At 38.7% G+C, this 19,687-nt stretch overlaps 1 protein-coding gene across 7 annotated transcripts in view; it reads left to right on the forward strand.

The window, feature by feature from the left end:
* Nucleotides 1-19,687, forward strand: part of DMD (dystrophin) — a 2,449,111-nt gene that overhangs the window by 126,830 nt on the left and 2,302,594 nt on the right. The gene's annotated exons all lie outside the window — the stretch shown is intronic.

Below are 19,687 nucleotides of genomic sequence, written 5' to 3' on the forward strand. Positions count from 1 at the left end.
ATACTGTACCTTAGATCTCTATGGTTTATTTACTAGCCATCAAAGCCTTAAAGTGTGCACCCTTGAAAATGTCAGAAATTGTATCTCCCTACCCCCATTCCTAGGTAACCACCATTTTTTAACACAGTGATCACTGGGGTTCAGTGCTGGCACTTTGAATCCACTGCTCCTGGCAGCTATTGTTTCCCATTTTATTTAACAAGACAGAGAAATTGAGAGAGATGGGGGAGATAGAGAGGGAGAGAAAGATAGCCACCTGAGTGTTGTTAAAATTCGGAGGCTCCAGCTGGCCGGGCTAGCTTCACAGTCGGGTAACAGAGACGACCAGAGACATACGGCTGGGCAGGGAAGCTGTATTTCTTTATTCAGGAACAACGATTCATAAACTAACCCAAACTAATCACCAAACAGAACTCTGTTGCCTCTTTCCCCCGCAGCGGCGCCAAACACTCTCGAACTCTAGAACTCTGGAACTCTGGAACTCTCTCGGGGTCCCTTGGGGCGGGGACAAGCGGGACCATGAAACTAGCAGGACTGAACCAATTTTCTTGGCAGGGGGAGAGCTAGAACAACCCAATGTAAAGCATACAACACCTGAGGACCTGCTTCACCACTTGCAAAGGTTCCCCCCCCCCCCCCGCCCTCCACAGGTAGGGAGTTGGGAGCTTAAATCTGGATCCTTGTCAGGTTTCTTGCACTTAGAACTATGTGCACCACCGCTTGGCCCCTGATAGCCACATTTTATGCTCTATTTTATTCTTTCTCTAGACTTGACTTGGTAACTTTCTACACATTAGTGACATCATACTACCAGTGCTTGTCCTCCCCTGTCTAATTTATCTCACTTAGCATAATGCACATAATATTCATGATGCTCAGGGTTGTAGCAAATGTAAAATTTTAATTAGAAAATGTTGTAAAATACTATAGAGTGTCTTTAGAAATCGTATCACTATTTCACTATATAAGTAAATGAGTATTAGTTTCTATTCCTAAGAGAATGATTGGTTTGTACAACTGTGACTTTAAATAACCTACTCCAATTTTCACCAAACAAGACCTTTCACTAATACAGTCACCTAAAAATCAACAGTAGCAGAAATACTCTTGAAATGTTTTAATACTTATAAAGTCTATCTTAGTTTAATGATACCTACAACCCCAAAACTTTCCTTTCTTGAAGCATGACAATGAAATAGCATCATACAACTGATAAAAGTTAAATCATCTCATCTTTGCACTCCATTAGAATGCCACTAAAAGCTCATTGTTTATGCTATGATAAAGCAGAAAGGTTTTAAACTATAAAGTCATCATTTTCTTGCCTCTCTTCATATCCCCATTTATTATTCATTTAAAAACAAAAGTCTTAGCTTTCAGTAAGAAGTATTTATTAACGTGTTATATAAATGCTACATTTTAGAATAATCAACTTGTCCTGATTTATCAGGAATTTCTTGGTTTTAAAATTGAAATTCACATCCTAGGAACCAATTAGTTCCAGGCAGTTCAGGACAGTTGGTCACCTTAAAATTCTAACTCGTCTTGGGGTTCTTGCATCACTTGAAATTACATGCAAAATTGTGGGTACTCACAATACATGTGATATACTGAAAATTAGGATTAATAGCTTTTATCAGTGCAAATTGTTTAAGATTCCATTAGATGTATAAGAACCACTCAGCCAAATGAGATAAATACTATTTGGAAAACTGAAGCTAAAATGTCAAAAAGTTTAATAATGGGCTACGAGTAGTACTCTTTAATTGTACTAAGTAATAATAATATAATATAATTTTAATATTGATTGTTAACCTTTGCTATAAAACATAAGCTTGTCACTTGCAACTTGGTATAGTTGCTGAGACTTGAAGGGATGAACTAAATTTATGTTTAATTTTTTTTATCATTGATTTAACATTGGTTTAGGAAATTTCAGGGCTATGTAGTTTTAGATGTCTGTATGTGTGTATACAACTTACTGGTCACCAGAGTTCTTATGCTCTCTCCAGATTCCCTTCTGGAATTCCCACTATACAAATTCACAATTCCCACTACTCAAATTCCCTTCTGAAATTCCCACTACACAAGCTGAATTTTTAATTCTGTGTCCAAGCTTATTAACAGTTAAACTTGATAAAGTTATTTAACATTTTTGAAACTCCTCTTTCAAATGTATAAAATGGAAAAGAAAAAACACAATATTGCACATTAGTGTAGGGATTAGAGAAAATATGAATCAATCCTCTAGCTTAGTATACTATGATATGAAATAGACACTCTGTAAATAGTAGTGATTGTTATTACAAATGGTAAGTACATATTCGTTATATAATTAATAGTTTTGTAACTAACCATGTACCTTTGAGGATGCTTTCTTGCCTAGGTCTGTGATATAAAATCATTAAATCATATTCTGCCACTATTGACCAGTTAGCATGCTGAAGTGGTATCTTTTCTTCATTATATTAATTGGTAATTTTTTGTCTGACAGTGAAAGGTTACATATATTTCTGTATATATATATATATATATGTACTATATGCATATGATGCAGATATACATACATATGTATATATGTGCATATACATGCATGCATATTTATCCAAAGATATAAACTCAAGCTATCACATTATCTAAATGAAACTTCTAGGGGCCAGAAAGCAGTGCACCTAGTTGAACACACTCATTACTTAGGGAAGGACCCAGATCCAAGTCCCCAGTACTCACTTGCAGGTGGCAAGCTTTACGAGTGCTGAACCAGAACTATAGGTATCTCTCATTCTCTTCCTCTTTATTTCCCCTTCTCCCTTCAATTTCTCTCTGTCTTATCAAATAAAAAACATTATAACAAATAACATGTTGAAAAGTGAAACATTATTAAAATTTCTGAATTAAACACCTTTTGCTCTTTTTATTTTTTTGGCATTATGCAGATACCTGAAAGTACATAGGATGACTGGTCTGTAGATCATAAAGAGTATTGTACTTTTTAAGTACTGAGACCCAACAAGTAAATAAATCCCAGAGCTAAAAGTATCATGGCATGATAGAAATTTTGCTGTTCATTTTTTAAATGCTACAATAATACAGATAGCTATGTAATATATAAGATGTGATGTCAACTTAATCAAATATTTACCTGAATCAACAGAAAGTAACATCTCCACACATTGTAGTTCGAACTGAAAAAAATGCTCATGGAGATGCTCCAAAGCCTGGTGGACTATCTGTCTAATTGAAACTTTATCCTTGCAGCCCTATGACCTTCTAGATTATTCCATAGTTACATTCTATTCACTGTTAGTGAAATCATTGGCACATTTCCAGATAATTCTGAAGTTATTCAGAAGTGATTTTAACAGTCTGAAACATCTGATAAATATTCCATGTGTCTCAGGAATTATGCTTTGACACCTCTAAATGAATAACACAGAGATTAGCTGAAATCCCTATGTAATAATTGGTGCTTGTTGTTTTAACCAGCACATGCCCTTGGCCTTTCTGTTTAGTGTTCCATCCTATTGCTTTTCATGCACTGGAAAATCACTATAAACACTTTTTCAAATAATCTAGTTGGCTCTATTTTTTATCTACTATGTTACACTGAATATAATCTGTGATTGAAACTTTGCCTTTGCTTCTATCAGCTATTTTTGAAAGATACATAAGTTAATTGAAAGATAAGTACAACCTTTTCACTTAGAATCTTTATGAAAAATGTAAAAGATGCTCCGTCAATCTGAATAGTTAATTGAGTTTGACTGTACCAGGGTAAAAGAGTGTCATAAAAAAAGATGCTAAAAGAGTGTCATAAAAAAAGAGTGTTATAAAAATTTTAAAGGGAACCAAAGTAAAAACCCTGTGGTGAGGGGTAGACATGCAGCTTCCTGGGCCAGTGGGGGTTGGGAGTGGGTGGGAAGGATGGGTCATAGTCTTTTGGTGGTGGGAATGGTGTTTATGTACACTCCTAGTAAAATGTAGTCATATAAATCACTAGTTAATTAATACAAGAGGGGGGGAATTAATTGTATGTCTCGAAGTTTTTCAAAACACAAACTGAATCTGTGTAATTGATATGCAGACTCTCTCAAAAGCCTAGACCAAGTAGATCAGAAGCAACCAATAGCACAGCTATATACAAGATACTGGGTACTGTACAGCAAACCCTAACAAAAGGACTTTTCAAAGTTAACCCAATTACCAAATAATGTGATGATAACATTAACTATCGATTATCTTTTGGAACCCTAAGACAGCAGGAACCTCACATCTCCACTGTAGAGCCTCTACTTCCCCCAGTCCTGGAACCCTTGGATAGGGCCCACTTTCCCGTATGCCTCTCCCAATCCATATCAAATAATATTGCATCTGCCAATCACAACCTAATCAATGCAACGATTGCCACCTCAACATGCTTCACCTCAGACTGTGTCCAGAGACTTCACATGTGGAATGACAACCCTTCAGCTTCATTACTCGGTCACCAGGTTCCAGATGTCATCAGGATGCCGGCCAGGCTTCCCTGGACTGAAGACCCCACCAATGTGTCCTGGAGCTCCGCTTCCCCAGAGACCCACCCTACTAGGGAAAGAGAGAGGCAGACTGGGAGTATGGACTGACCAGTCAACGCCCATGTTCAGCGGGGAAGCAATTACAGAAGCCAGATCTTCTACCTTCTGCAATACACAATGACCCTGGGTCCATGCTCCCAGAGGGATAGAGAATGGGAAAGCTATCAGGGGAGGGAGTGGGATATGGAGATTGGGTGGTGGGAATTGTGTGGAATTGTACCCCTCCTACCCTATGGTTTTGTTAATTAATCCTTTCTTAAATAAAAAAGAAAAAAAATTTAAAGGAACTTTATTTAATGTGATTCTTTCTTTAAATTCACTTAAGTGAGTAAGTAAAACTGGATATATAATTAGAGTCTAAGATTAAAGCATCATAATTGAAGTAAGATAATATGAAGTGATTCACACAATAATGATTGAGCTTAAGATTAATATATTCTTCCTTAAACTTAGCTGAAGTCACCCAACTCTTGACATTATTCACTATGATGTAGTAATAATAGTGTAGTAATAATAGTGGGTGGCAAATATAGTACTTTATAAGTGCAAAGTATCTTACAGAATACCAGATTCTTTTCTATACATTCCCAAATTTGAATCTTCAACTAGCCCTGGATATATATGTTCCATGTTCTTTCTTTTTTTTTAATTTTATTCAGAGAGGGAGGGAACTGTGGACCTGCTTTACCACTTGTGAAATGTTACCCCCTGCAGGTGGGGATGTTCTGTTTTCCAGACAAAGAAACATACAATAAGTGTTCAAGATCACATAATTAATAAGTGACAAAATCATGTTCAGTCCCAGATATTTAAACTGCAAGTCTAACTTTCTTTTTCCTATGCTTTTTTATGTAGTAGGGATGAGTTTGTGGGAAGAACAGAAATAGCTACATAGATCTTTGTAATATGATGATGTGCTTTGGCCATTGCGTTTCTCATTCATTTGTGTGTTCCTTCAGAGTATTGGGCCCTTTCCTTATATATATATATATTTTCAAGTAAGTCTGCTTATTGAGGAATTGTTGATTTTATAAGACTAGTGTTGGCATGGGAGTACAATTTCACATCTCCCAAAGACTAGCGTCAACACATCTCACCCACCACCAAATTCCCATCTTCTCCCATCATAGGGCACTGGATCCCTAACACCTTTTCAGACCCCTTCCTTTGCTTTACCCTTTTCATTCCTATGCCTATCTGTGTTCACCACCTTAGAATAGTTTTTTCTCCCTGGATTGACAAAAAAAATGTTTGGCTAGCTCTCTATGAAGAAAGAAAAGGAAAAATACAGTCACAGATATGGATATAAACAGATCCAACAACCAGGAAGAAGGAATTGAGTTTTCAGTTATGAAAGCAAAACCGCCCTTTAGACTGTTTCCCTTTATATTCTCTGTAAAATTAAGTCAAATGCATAACTGTAATCATTTAGCAAGGACAAGGGTATCTTTTAGTAATTCAATGCTCACTCATCATTTTTATTTGATTTCTTCTCAGCTAAGCATCCATCAACCTAGGAATTGTATCCATTGCAGTTGCTTAGATAAAACCCTTCTGTGGACGCAACAAGAACTGTTGGAGGCCCCAGGGTGAATCTCCCTTGAGGAGATGTGATTACACATGGAATATGTACAAGTGAGGTTCAAGTTCAGGTGTGTCTATGGATATAAATCCACACAGAAATCACAAGTATCCACAGCTTCTTGATAAAATATATTTAAACATGTCTGTTTAGTCTGTAAAGAAATAACCACACATTTCAGTGTTTCGATTGGGGTTTTAACATCATGAAATGACTTCATTATCCTTTCTAGGAAATGCTTGCAGAGTTTTTCCAGCAACCTGCCTCTCCCCTCTCCCTACCTTTTTGATATTACACCAAGATTTACCCCCCCCTTTTCTGTTGATGTAATTATTCTTGCATAATTTTGAGAAAGATTCGCTGGCAATGTATATTCACAAAATTGTTGACATGGCTTGCACTCAAATGAAATTTCTATTCGATTTGTTTACCCTTTAACTTGAGTAGAGTTTTTTTTTTTTTTTTGGTATCATAAGCAAAATAGCAAGACATAATATTATACTAGAAATAGGGATTTATGGATAGGTTTATTTTAAATAAATATTGACTCCAAGAGATCCATACATTTTAGCATTTCTCTTGGAATCTTTAGCCATAATACTTAGCCCAGAGCAAAACTTTCCTCAAATGATGGTAAAAATATCTATTAAGTCCTAATTATTCTATGGGCTACCTTGGAATAAATTTTCAGTGAGTTTTCCTGCAAGGAAATGGACTGTTTGTTTATTGCTCATTTTCCCCAAATCAAGGAAAGCAGTTGTTCTTCAATTTAGATTGATAGTGACAAGGTCCTGTTTGCAACAGCAGGTGTTGGACTATAATTGGTCATTATAGAATAATGTTTTGCTTGATGGACTTCAGGAAATAAGAAAGACATGTCCCTGTTATGTGCATTGACTCTGGCTGAAATTCAAAAGAATGACAAAAGAGATAATACTTAAATTAACAGAGTTTGTCAATTGATTGTGTGAGCTATTTATTTAGAAGAAATTAAAATCAGTGAGAACATTCCTGGGAAACCACTCTTTTCTTGGCCAAAAATGCTAATTAACCCTTTTACATTTTCTGTTGTAGAAGTTGAGATGAGGGGGACCTGGCAACAGTGCAACTGGTGCCAGGACCCTGGTTCAAGCATCCAGTTCCTACCTGCATGGGGGAAGCTTCATATGTAGTGAGGCAATGCTGCAGCTGTCTCTACTCTCTGTTTCTCCCCACCCCCTTTCTCTCCCTCTCTCTCTCTACCTCCCTCCCTCCCTCTCCCCCTCTCTCTCCCTCCCTCCCTGCCTCCCTCCCTCTCCCTCTCCCTCTCTCTCTCTCTCTCTCCCTCCCTCTCCCTCTCTCTCTGTGTCTCTCCCTCCCTCTCTCATATTCCCTTTCCCCCTCTACCTAGAAGTTTTTGTGGGTTTTTTCTTTCTTTCTTTTTTTTTTTTTTTTTAAGAAAGGAGAAATTAACAAAACCGTAGGATAGGAGGAGTACAACACCACACAGTTCCCACCACCCGATCTCCATATCCCATCCCATCTCCTGATACCTTTCCCATTCTCTGTCCCTCTGGGAGTATGGACCCAGGGTCATTGTGGGTTGCAGAGGTGGAAGGTCTGGCTTCTGTAATTGCTTCCCCGCTAAACATGGGCTTTGACTGGTCAATGCATACTCCCAGTCTGCCTCTCTCTTTCCCTAGTAGGATGGGTCTCTGGGGAAGCTGGGCTCTAGGACATATTGGTGGGGTCCTCAGTCCAGGGAAGTCTGGTGGGTATCATGCTGGCATTTGGAACCTGGTGGCTGAAAATAGAGTTAACATACAAAGCCAAACAAATTGTTGAACAATCATGGACCTAAGGGCTGGAATAGTGCAGATGAAGTGTTGGGGGGTACTCACTGCAGACTCTTGTGTACTTCTGCTTTCAGGTATATATTTTTCCCTGGTTTATGGACACGTGTGAACATATGCTCTCTCTCACAGAACCTGGTCTATATCTAGGTTTGGGGGCTTTATTGGGGAGTGGACCACCTGGAATGGATTTAGAGAATACTATGAAAGGAAAGGTCTCACCTGAGTGACTAAGCTGAAGGGTTGTTGTTCCACACCTTAAGTCTCTGGACACAGTCTGAAATGAAGCATGCTGCGGTGGCACTCGTTGCATTGATTAGGTTGCAATCCGCGGATGCAATATTATTTGACTTGAATTGAGAGCAGCATGCAGGAAAGTGGGCCCCACCCTAAGGTTCCAGGACTGGGGGAAATATAGGCTCTATAGTGGAAATGTGAGGTTCCTGTTGTCTTAGGGTTCAAGAAGACAATGGATAGTTATTGTTATCGTCACATTATTTGGTGATAGGGTTAACTTTGGAAAGTCCCTTTGATAGGGTTTGAGATATAATACCCAGCATCTTGTATATAGCTGTGCTACTGGTTGCTTCTGTTCTCCCTGGTCTAGGCTTTTGGGAGAGACAACATATCAAAGACAGCCTATGCATTAAAAAGACTCAGTCTGTGTTTTAAGAAGTTCCAGACATATCATCAGTTTTTCGCCTCTTATATTAATTAAATAGTGGTTTATATGTTTACACTTTAATAGGATTGTACATAATTACCACGCCCACCACCAAAAGACTGTGTCCCATCCCCACCACCCACCCCCACCCCCGCGACCCCCCGCCGCGCCAGGAAGCCCAAAGGCCACCCTCCTCTTCACCACAGGGTTTTTACATCGGTGCCCTGCTCTGGATTTAATCAGATCCTGCATTTAGTTTCCCTTTCTGTTCTTCTTTCTCAACTTCTGTTGATGAGTGGGGACACCATAATGCCCAACCAAAAAAGATCTTCTCCCATTCTGTGAGGGGTCTCTTTCTTTGTTTAACAGTTTCTTTGTATGTGCAGAAGCTTTTCAATTTGATGTAGTCCCATTGATTTGTTTCTGCTTTAGTCTTCCTTGTTATTGGGTTTGTTTCATCAAAGATGCCCTTGAGGTTTAGGTGGGAAAGTGTTCTACCAATGTTTTCCTCTAAGTATTTGATAGTTTCCTGTCTAACATCCAGGTCCTTGATCCATTTGGAGTTGATTTTTGTTTCTGGCGAGATAAGGTGGTTCAATTTTATTCTTCTGCATGTTACATCCCAGTTTTCCCAGCACCATTTATTGAGGAGAGCCTGCTTCTTTCATTTAATACTTTGGCCCCCCTTATCAAAGATTAGATGTCCATAGGTGGGGGGTTTAGTTCTGGGCTTTCAATTCTGTTCCACTGGTCTGTGTGCCTATTTTTGTTCAAGTACCAGGCTGTTTTGATGATGATGGCCTTATAATATAGTTTGAGATCTGGGAGTGCGCTGCCTCCATTTCTGTTTCTTTTCCTCAAGATGGTCTTGGAAATTCTAGGTGTTTTCTGGTTCCAGATAAATGATTGTAGTTTTTGTTCTATTCTCTTAAAGAAGTTTGGTGGAACTTTAATGGGTATTGCATTAAATTTGTATATGGCTCTGGGGAGAATAATCATTTTGATGATATTTATTCTTCCGATCCATGAGCAGGGGATGTCTATTTCTTGGTATCAGTGTCTATTTCCTTGAATAATGAATCATAGTTTTCAGTATAGAGGTCTTTCATTTCTTTTTTTTAAAGGTTTTATTTATTTATTAATGAGAAAGATAGGAAGAGAGAGAAAGAACTAGACATCATTATGATATATGTGCTGCCAGGGATTGAACTCAGGACCTCATGCTTGAGAGTCCAGTGCTTTATCCACTGTGCCACCTCCCGGACCACGAGGTCTTTCATTTCTTAGGTCAGCTTTATTCCTAGGTATTTTATTGATTTTGCTGCAGCAGTGAATGGGAGTGATTTCTGGATGTCTTCTTCTTCAGTTTTAGTGTTTGCATAAAGAAATACCACTGATATTTGTACATTGATAGCCTGACACCTTGCTATATTGCCTAATAACTTTCAGTAGTTTTCTTCTGGATTCTTTAGGTTTTTCTATGTATACTATCATATCATCTGCAAATAGTGAGAGCTTGACTTCTTCCCTTCCAATCTGTATTCCTTTGATTTCTTTCTCTTGTCTGATTACTATGGCAAGAACTTCCAATACTATGTTGAAGAGTAATGGTGATAGTGGAGAGCCCTGTCTAGTCCCTGATCTGAGAGGGAATGCTTTCAGCTTCTGTCCATTGAGTATGATGTTGGCTGTAGGTTTGCTATATATGGATTCCACTGTCTTGAGGAATTTCCCTTCTATTCCCATTTTTTGTAAAGTTTTGAGCATGAATGGGTGTTGTATTTTGTTAATCATGTGGTTTTTGGCTTTGCTTTTATTGATGTGGTAAATGACATTGATTGACTTACGGATGTTGAACCAGCCTTGCATTCCTGGGATAAATCCCACTTGGTCTTGATGAACAATCTTTTTGATATGCTGCTGTATCCGGTTGGCCAAGATCTTGTTTAATATTTTGGCATCTATGTTCATCAGAGATATTGGTCTGTAGTTTTCCTTTTTTGTTCTGTCTCTATCTGCTTTTGGTATCAGGGTAATGTTGGCTTCATAGAAGGTGGGAGTGTTCCTGTTTCTTTGATCCTATGGAAAAGCTTTAGAAGAATGGGTATTAACTGTTTCCTGAAGGTTTTGTAGAATTCCTTTGTGAAGCCATCTGGTCCAGGACTTTTGTTGTTGGGAAGATTCTTAATAATGGTTTTGATTTCTTTGTCTGTGATTGGTGTATTTAGGTTTTGTAGTTCTTCTTGGTTCAGTTTTAGAAGGGCATATGTTTCTAGGAATTCTTTCATTTCTTCCAGATTTTCTAACTTGGTGGCATATAGTTCTTCATAGAAGTTTCGCATGATTTTCTGGATTTCTGTGGTGTCAGTTGAGATATGTCCTCTATCGTTTACAATTCTATTAATTTGAGTCTTCTCCCTTTTTTGTTTAGTGAGTCTGGCTAGGGGTTTGTCAATCTTGTTTAATTTTTCAGAGAACCAACATTTGGCTTCATTGATCTTTTGTATGGTTCTCTTATTTTCGATGTTGTTTATTTCTGCTCTAATTTTAGTGATTTCTGTCCTTCTTTTTGCTTTAGGGTCCCTTTGTTCCTCTTCCTCTAAGTCCTTAAGGTGTGCAGTAAGGTCTCCCTCTCTGTCTCCCTCCTTGCCTCCCTCCCTTCTCCTCCTCCTCCTCCTCCTTCTCCTCCCCCTCTCCCTTTCCCTTTCCACCTCTACCTAGAAGTTTTTAAGAAGAAAAGGGTCCAGGCACTGGTGCACCTGGTTGAGTGCATGCTACCATGCATAGTATGGGGACAAAACCCAGGAAGATGACTTACTCAAAGAAGTAATGAGAAACTGGAAGCTAGAGAGCAAATGTCTTGCTTTTCCAAGCATTGTATAAAGGAGTGAGCACCAACGATTTCATTAATTGACATAAAATAATATCACTTTGTAATAGTCTAAACTCTACTGTTATTAAGGAAAATAAAATGTTGCTAGTTTAAAGCAATAGCTGTCAGGCTTTGTAAGGTTACAGATTCAAAAAATTAAATTAAAAATGAGTTGGAGGCATAACAAGCCAGGGTTCAGTTACACACTTGTAATTCACCCTTCAAGGAGAAATTTGCACTAAAAACAATACTTCTAAAGGTAACTTTCCCAATTGCTTCTAAATTCTTTTCATCCATAATAAAATGAAATAACCACCTACCTCTAATGCTTAAGTGAACTGTATTTGATTAATTTTCTCTACTCCTTCCTATACTTTTTCTTCTTTTTAGTAATTTATTTATTTATTTAAGAAAGGATAAATTAACAAAACCATAGGGTAGGAGGGGTACAACTCCACACAATTCCCACCACCCCAATCTCCATATCCCACACCCTCCCCTGATAGCTTCCCCACTCTCTATCCCTCTGGGAGCATGGACCCAGGGTTATTGTGGGTTGTAGAAGGTGGAAGGTCTGGCTTCTGTAATTGCTTCCCCGCTGAACATGGGCATTGACTGGTTGGTCCATACTCCCAGTCTGCCTCTCTCTTTCCCTAGTAGAGTGGGTCTCTGGGGAAGCGGAGCTCCAGGACACATTGGTAGGGTCTTCAGTCCAGGGAAGCCTGGCCGGCATCCTGATGGCATCTGGAACCTGGTGACTGAAAAGAGAGTTAACATACAAAGCCAAACAAATTGTTGAGCAATCATGGACCCAAAGCTTGGAATAGTGGAGAGGAAGTGTTAGGGGGATACTCACTGCAAACTCTAGTGTACTTCTGCTTTCAGGTATATATTTTGTAGTAGTTTATGGATACGTGTGAACATATGCTCTCTCTCACAGAAACTGGTGTACATCTAGGTTTTGGGACTTTCTTAGAAAGTGAACCACCTGAGATGGAATTAGAGTATACTATGAAAGGAAAGGTCTCACCCAAGTAATGAAGCTGTAGGGTTGTCATTCCACATGTGAAGTCTCTGGACACAGTCTGAAGTGAAGCATATTTATTTTTAATCAAAGAGAGCTATAGAGAAAGATACAGAGGGGCTGGGTGATGGCACCCCTGGTTGAATGTACACATTACAGTGCACAAGATCCCAGGTTTGAGCCCCAGTCCCCTCTGTGGGGGGATGGGTGGAAAGTTTCACAAGTGGCGAAGCAGGGCTACAGGTGTATGTGCCTCTCTCTCCCTCTCCATCTCCACCTTTCCTCTCCATTTCTGGCTGTCTCCATTCAATGCATAAATAAAGATAATTAGAAAATTTAAAAGATAGAGATACAAAGAGGCAGGGAGACCAGAACAGTGCTCAACTTTGGCTTATGGTGGTGCTGGGGATTGAACCTTAGACCTCAGAGCCTCAGGCCTGAACGTCTTTCGTGTAATTGTTATGCTGTCCACTCAACCCAACAGGATTTCTGAGTAGTAGTTTCCAAAGAAAGGTATTAGGAATGCATGACTTTTTAAAAGAACCTGTCAGAAGAGTAGCCTGTATAATGAGACCCTTGGAATCTGTGTTGCAAGTAAACATCCAAAAGATATTCTTTTGTATTCTAGAATTATCTAATAGGACACAAAGCCAACATTTTGATTAATTAATCTGGAAGGGAATAAAGCAATGATGAAGTCTTTTTTAAAAAAAATAAATTCTCCTAGTAGTTCCGATAAAGAATCATAAATGAGAGCAGTGAATAAAGCAGTGGACTCAAGTATAAGATGTTGAGTTCAGCATATACCAGAGTGATTTTCTGATCTTCTTTCTCTCTTCTCCTTCTCTCTCATTAATAAATAAATGAAACCTCAAAATAAAAAAAAGAAGAAGAAATTCTTTCTATTCCTGTTTTGGACTTTGGATTATTTATAACCATTATAGTTGAGTAAATATGCAGAAATATCGTTTCTTTAATATCAGTAATATCTGTCATAATTTCAGTTGATGGCTATTTTTATTGAAACAAATAAAAATCATAATAAACTTACAATGACTAAATCAGCATGATGGAATGGATCATTATAATTCACTAACACCACAAGTGACTGCTTTGTCGGCAGGGAGGCTAAGTTGCAGTGGGTGTCTGCCCCAACTCTCTGAATTTCTATCTAAAATAAAGGGAAAAAAATCAGCTCAGGAGTGGTCAGCTCATAGGTGTTTTGAGGCCCTGACTGGGGCAGGGCTGAGAAAGACACATTTCCTTAGCTGTATCCCCAGGAAATCTCCTGCATATTAGTTGCATGTGAGATTCCTTCTTTTCTTGTCCTAAGCCTTTTCACCAATTTATCCTCTTTTACATCTCATTCAAATGAGTAGCAGACCAGTCATTTCTTTCTAGCAAAGCTTTTGTAATCATGTATCTAAAGTTCCAGGGCTCACATATTAAGTACAGGATTTTCAACAACCCTATTTCCATGTCTCTTGCTAATAATTTTCTGCATTAGCTACCACACAGAAGCCTGCATTTCTAAGAACAAATAGATGTGCTTGTTATCCAGGCACAGTCTGAAAAACTTCCATTGCAGAGTCATGCTAACCAGAAGCTGTTTTCTCTCACTGCATGTCATGTCTCAGTTCATATTTTCTTTCTGTTGAAATAGTTTACAAATGACAAAGGTCCTTATGGGGTTCTGGTGGCCTGTGAATAACTATTTGTCTTAAGAATGCCCTGAAAATAATTTCTACACTTGTAGAAAGAAAAAATACCCGGGGCCTTGTGGTGGCACACCTGGTTGAGCGCACATGCTACAGTGCACAAGGACCCGGGTTTGAACACCTGGTCCCTACCTGCAGGGGGAAAACTTTGCAAGTGGTGAAGCAGTCCTGCAGGTGTCTCTCTGTCTCTCTCCCTCTCTACTCTTGTTCTACTCTCAATTTCTGGCTGTCTCTATCCAATAAATAAATAAAGATAATTTTTTTAAAAAGGGAAAGAAGAAATTACCTGTGATTTTTCACATTGAATTCTCAACCTTTTTTCATGGGCAAGATTTTCTATTTTAAATTCTCTAGGGGCTCCAGAGCCACATTTCTTCTACTGGGATAAAACCATATATATTCAACACAGTGGCCTTCATTTCAATAGAACCTGTGTCAACTGACATTTAACCCACACCTTAAAAGCAGTATATATGCACCCTCTTACATGCATCCTGGGACAACTCTAGGCACGATTATGATTTAAATAACGTCATCCATCCTTCTCAGCTCTTTCAGTGTGTTTCTTATTTCCTGAGAACCACAGGGAGATCCCACAGATGTTAAATACCAACACTATTGTTAGTAACTTTGACACCCAATGCCATTCTAGGTCAGCTTCCTCGGATTTCCCTGTCTGCCTCACTACCTACCACCCAAGGCTCTAGCTATTTGTTCCCATTCACTTGGATAGGTGAGCACATATAAAGTCAGATGTACTCATTTGTTGTATGCTTTACATTGGGTTGTTCTAGCTCTCCCCCTGCTAAGAAAATTGGTTCAGTCCTGCTAGTTTCGCGGGCCCGCCCCGCCCCAAGGTACCCCGGCAGAGTTCCAGAGTTCCAGAGTTCCAGAGTTGAAAAGTAAGAGTGTGCTTGGCTCCGCCATGGGGGAAAGAGGCAGCAGAGTTCTGTTTGGTCATTAGTTTGGGTTAGTTTATGAATCGTTGTTCCTGAATAAAGAAATATAGTTTCCCTGCCCAGCCGTATGTCTCTGGTTGTCTCTGTTACCCGCTCCTGAAGCTAGCCCGGCCAGCTGGAGCCTCCGAATTTTAACAACACTCATTTTGTGATCATGTGGTCATTTCCTTACACAAGAATGACCAGTGTGTGTGCTCATCTGTATTACATTGCCCATTTGCAATTAGTTTTGATTTTTGATGTCTGAAGCAAAAAAAAAGGATCTCTAGAATTTCAGGGGTGGGGGAGATAACTTCAGTGGTAGGGCACAGGACTTGTGTGTCCTTGGCGCTAGAGGCCCTAGGGTCCATCTCTAGTATCACTATAAGTCAGAGCTAACCCATGCACTGATCTCCCTCTCTCTCTACCTCACTTTCTCCCAAAAATAAATAATGGCCAAGTGATGACACATTTGATAGAGCAAACATGGTACAATGCTCAAAGACCTAGCATCAAATCCCTGGTACCCACCTGCAGGAGGGAGGCTTCGGGAGCAGTGAAGCAGTGCTTCAGATGTCTCTGTCTCTCTGCCTCTCTGCCAGGTAGAAGGGTTCAGTTAGAAGTATCGCTGCACACTGGTCTGGAGACTTTGTTATGTAACATTTGTCAGATAGTATGAGGAGGAGGCTACCTCTTTTACTTCAAACAGACCTGGACCTTTATTTAACTATAAATATATACATATTATATTATATAACTATATACAGCTAGCTAAAAATGTCTGCCAAGAAATAAAATTATAAACAGTGGTCCTCCAGCATTTGCTGCCAGCATGTTGGCATAGAAATTCCAAGTAGATAACTGGCTTTTTGGCTGCAATGAAAAGCTGGGTGTGAGTGCAGCTCCTGAGCTCTGTTGCCAGTGGGCAGTACATACAGTTTATATTCCCATCCTAATGCCCTGAATGATGCAACAAAAAGTCCTTTCCGTCTACTAAAGTACTTTGTATGTTAATAAATATATGTAAATTGCTGTAAAATACACTTAATTTCCCCTTAATGAAGCAAATTGATGGGTTTTTTTTCCTGTCTCATTAAAATAAATTTCTATTGGAATGTGAGAAGCTATACCAATAAAAATTTTAATTCTTATTTTATGAGGCCATTAAGCTGTTTCCATTTTATATCAAATATTTGAAAGTTCTGGGTACTATAAGAGCAAATATTTATGAACATGCTGTACCATAAGGCATCACTTGTAAATGGGGTCTTTATATGATTATTTTCCATTGTGATTGGCTGCAATCATTTTTCAAGTGGTGTGTACGTGAGCTAATATTTGTATTTTGGTATGAATGTAGGTCAAGACTGTCCAGTATGGAAAGGCCTATCTTGCTTGCTGCATCACTCTTTTTATTTTGAAAAATCTTTTCTGATCATTAAGCCTAATCTAGCAAGAGAATTTTTTTTTACTTCTCTGTTGCATTTTTCACACTTTCTCTATTGTAATGTAAGCATTTGTCTTCTGTTTGATATAAATTATAATTATATGCCTGTCTGAGTCAGCCAGAGCTGTTAAAACAAGATACCGAATACATTTATTCCTCATTGTCCTAGAGACTGGCAAATTCAAAATAAAGGTGCTGGCAGATTTGGCTCCTGGTGAGAAATCTCTCTGTAGATTGCAAATGCCTCTCTGTCATTACAAGGAGAGAAGGAGATTGAGATTTTTCCATTTCCTTTTTTAATATTTTATTTGTTTATTGGAGAGAGACACATAGATATCAATAGGGAAGGGGCGGTGGAGGGGAGACACTTGAAGCACCGCTTCATGGTGATACTTTCTTCTAGCAGGTGGGGGCAGTTGGGGTCTTGAACTTGGGTCCTTGATCCCCCCCTTTTTCCCCTCTTTTCCTCTTCCTGTAGCAGCACTTATCCCATCTTTGAGGTCCTGCCCTCAGGGTCTCATCAGACCACCCATGGGTTCCACAATCGTATTAGTGGTTACACATTAACATATGAATGGGGACAAAAACATTTGGTAAATCACAAACTGAGTTCCTGGGCAGTGGAGATTTTCCCTTAGATTTTCTGCTCTGACTGCTTAGCATAGTAGTTGGCAATTCAATAAATTTGAATAAGTAAGATAAATAATGACCATTGTTTCCAGAAATTCTGTTTGTGTCTGTTTGCATCTATATGTATCTTAGTCATATATATTGAGTAATGATATACTTGAGCAGCTAGCAATCTATACTTTGACAAACATTAATTAAAAGAGTCTGATTAAAGCGTTATGCATATTTAGTCTTTTCTTAGATAAAAACAAGAGAAGGGAATGACAGGCATAGGGGTTTCATTGTGTAACAGTTTTCATGCATATTTTCTTCTTATAAAGGAGCAGTGGTAGATGGCAATGTTTTTGTTTCTACCATTAGAGCGGATGACATTTTTTGCTACAAGAGGAAGCACTCTTACTTTTTAATTTAAGAGCAAGTATTTTAAACTATGCACAAAAGATGTAATAAAATCATTATATTGTTGTTTTATGAAGAAAGATGAATTACTGTCACATCAAGAGATCATTATGTTGTCCCAAAAGTAGAGGTTTATTTCCCAATAAACTCATTCACTGTGTCTCAAGACAAAAGTTGGAGATAGACAGGCAGACAGACAGACAGGGTCAAATAGATCAATACATGCATAGAGTGAATTATGAATATAGATATGGACGTACAGATATGTAAGACAATTCTGTATATTACCAAGCACTCCCTGTGGAGGAAAATGAAAAGAATTGCTTGCCCAATCTCACACTTTATCTTGATGTACATTAATTAAAATGCAGCCATAGAAGAAAATGCAGAATCTGTTTGTCCACATTGATTTAGGAAGGTAGAATAAGGAAAAAACACCTGTGCGTGAAGTAGAAGTTCCATGCTGGAAGTTTAGGTGATGGTGTGTTTGTGTCTGTGTCTGTGTCTGTGTCTGTGTCTGTGTCTGTGTCTGTGTCTGTGCCTGTGCCTGTGTGTGTGTGTGTGTCTGTGTGTGTCTGTGCCTGTGCCTGTGCCTGTGCCTGTGCTTGTGCCTAAGCTTGTATGTAAGGTCACATATATTGTTTTCTATGTAACTGATCATCAAGGATTTTCATTTTTACCTGGTTGTCCCAGTTCCAACATAGAAATTCTGATTCAGTTAATCTGGAGTGAGACATGGTGGTCAATAATATTTTAAAGCTCTGCAGGTGACTCTAGTGTGAAGAAAGGGCAAAGGACTGACCTGACAGGGGTGGGGGGGTTGTGAATTTCTTGTCACTTATCAGCAGTTTAGAAGAGGGATATTGGTAACACCTTTCATTATTCTACAGAAATACATTCACATCAACTGGTGAGAATACCAGAGAATTCTAGATGTGTTCCTCTCCTAAAATCTACCCTTCTAGTATAAGATTCTTTTTTTTTTGGCCTCCAGGGTTATTGCTGAGGCTTGGTGCCTGCACTATGGATCCACTGCTCCCGGAGGCCATTTTTCCCTTGTTGCTGTAGTTATTACTGTTGTTGTTATTGATGTCCTCATTGTTGGATAGGACAGAGAGAAATGAAGAGAGGAGGGAAGACAGAGGGGGAGAGAAAAATAGACACCTGCAGACATGCTTCACTGCCTGTGAAGCGACCCTCTTGTAGGTGGGGAGCTGGGGGCTCCAACCTGAATCCTTATGCCAGTCCTTGTGCTTTGCAGTATGTGCACTTAACCCACTGCACTACCACGCAACCCCTTTGTATAAGATTATTTGGAAATAGATTCTGGCCCATACTCTAGGAAGTTATATTTTTCACTTATTCTAACCCCCTGGCCCTCAATCCTCAGCACTGCATATGCCAGAGTAATGCTTTGGTTCTCTTTCTCTCTCTGACATTCTTTAATAAATAAATCTTTAAAAAACTCAACTTATTTGAAGGCCAATATTAATTTAATTAAATCTTCCTAAGTGCAATGGCATATATACTTACAGTAAGTGAAACAACTTAAATATAGTTATACTATTAAGAACCTAGATATAAAGTTAGGAGAAGTTGATGTACAATGTTGCCTTATGTTCATATGTAAAATTACTGTTTCTAATAAGAGTTCCAAATCTAGAATCTGCTGGCACAGATGGCAGAAAGATGCCATCAATTTTAAATCTGCTCCTTAGTGTCATAAGTTTATTGATGGTTGCAAGTATATTGACATATTTTTTTTTTCTCAGCTCTGGCTTATAGTGATGCTGGGGACCTTGGAGCCTCAGGGATGAAAGTCTTTTGCCTAAATATTATGTTATCTCCCAGGCCTGGAAAATATATATTTTGCTACATTAATTTATATTATCAGTTTGGAGCTCTTTATTTCTTTTTGTGGCCCTTGTTTTATTGTTGTAGTTATTATTGTTGTTAGTGATGTTGTCATTGTTGGATAGGACAGAGAGAAATGGAGAGAGGAGGGGA

The sequence above is a fragment of the Erinaceus europaeus genome, chromosome X (genome assembly GCF_950295315.1).
Source record: "Erinaceus europaeus chromosome X, mEriEur2.1, whole genome shotgun sequence".
Lineage (NCBI taxonomy): Eukaryota > Metazoa > Chordata > Mammalia > Eulipotyphla > Erinaceidae > Erinaceus > Erinaceus europaeus.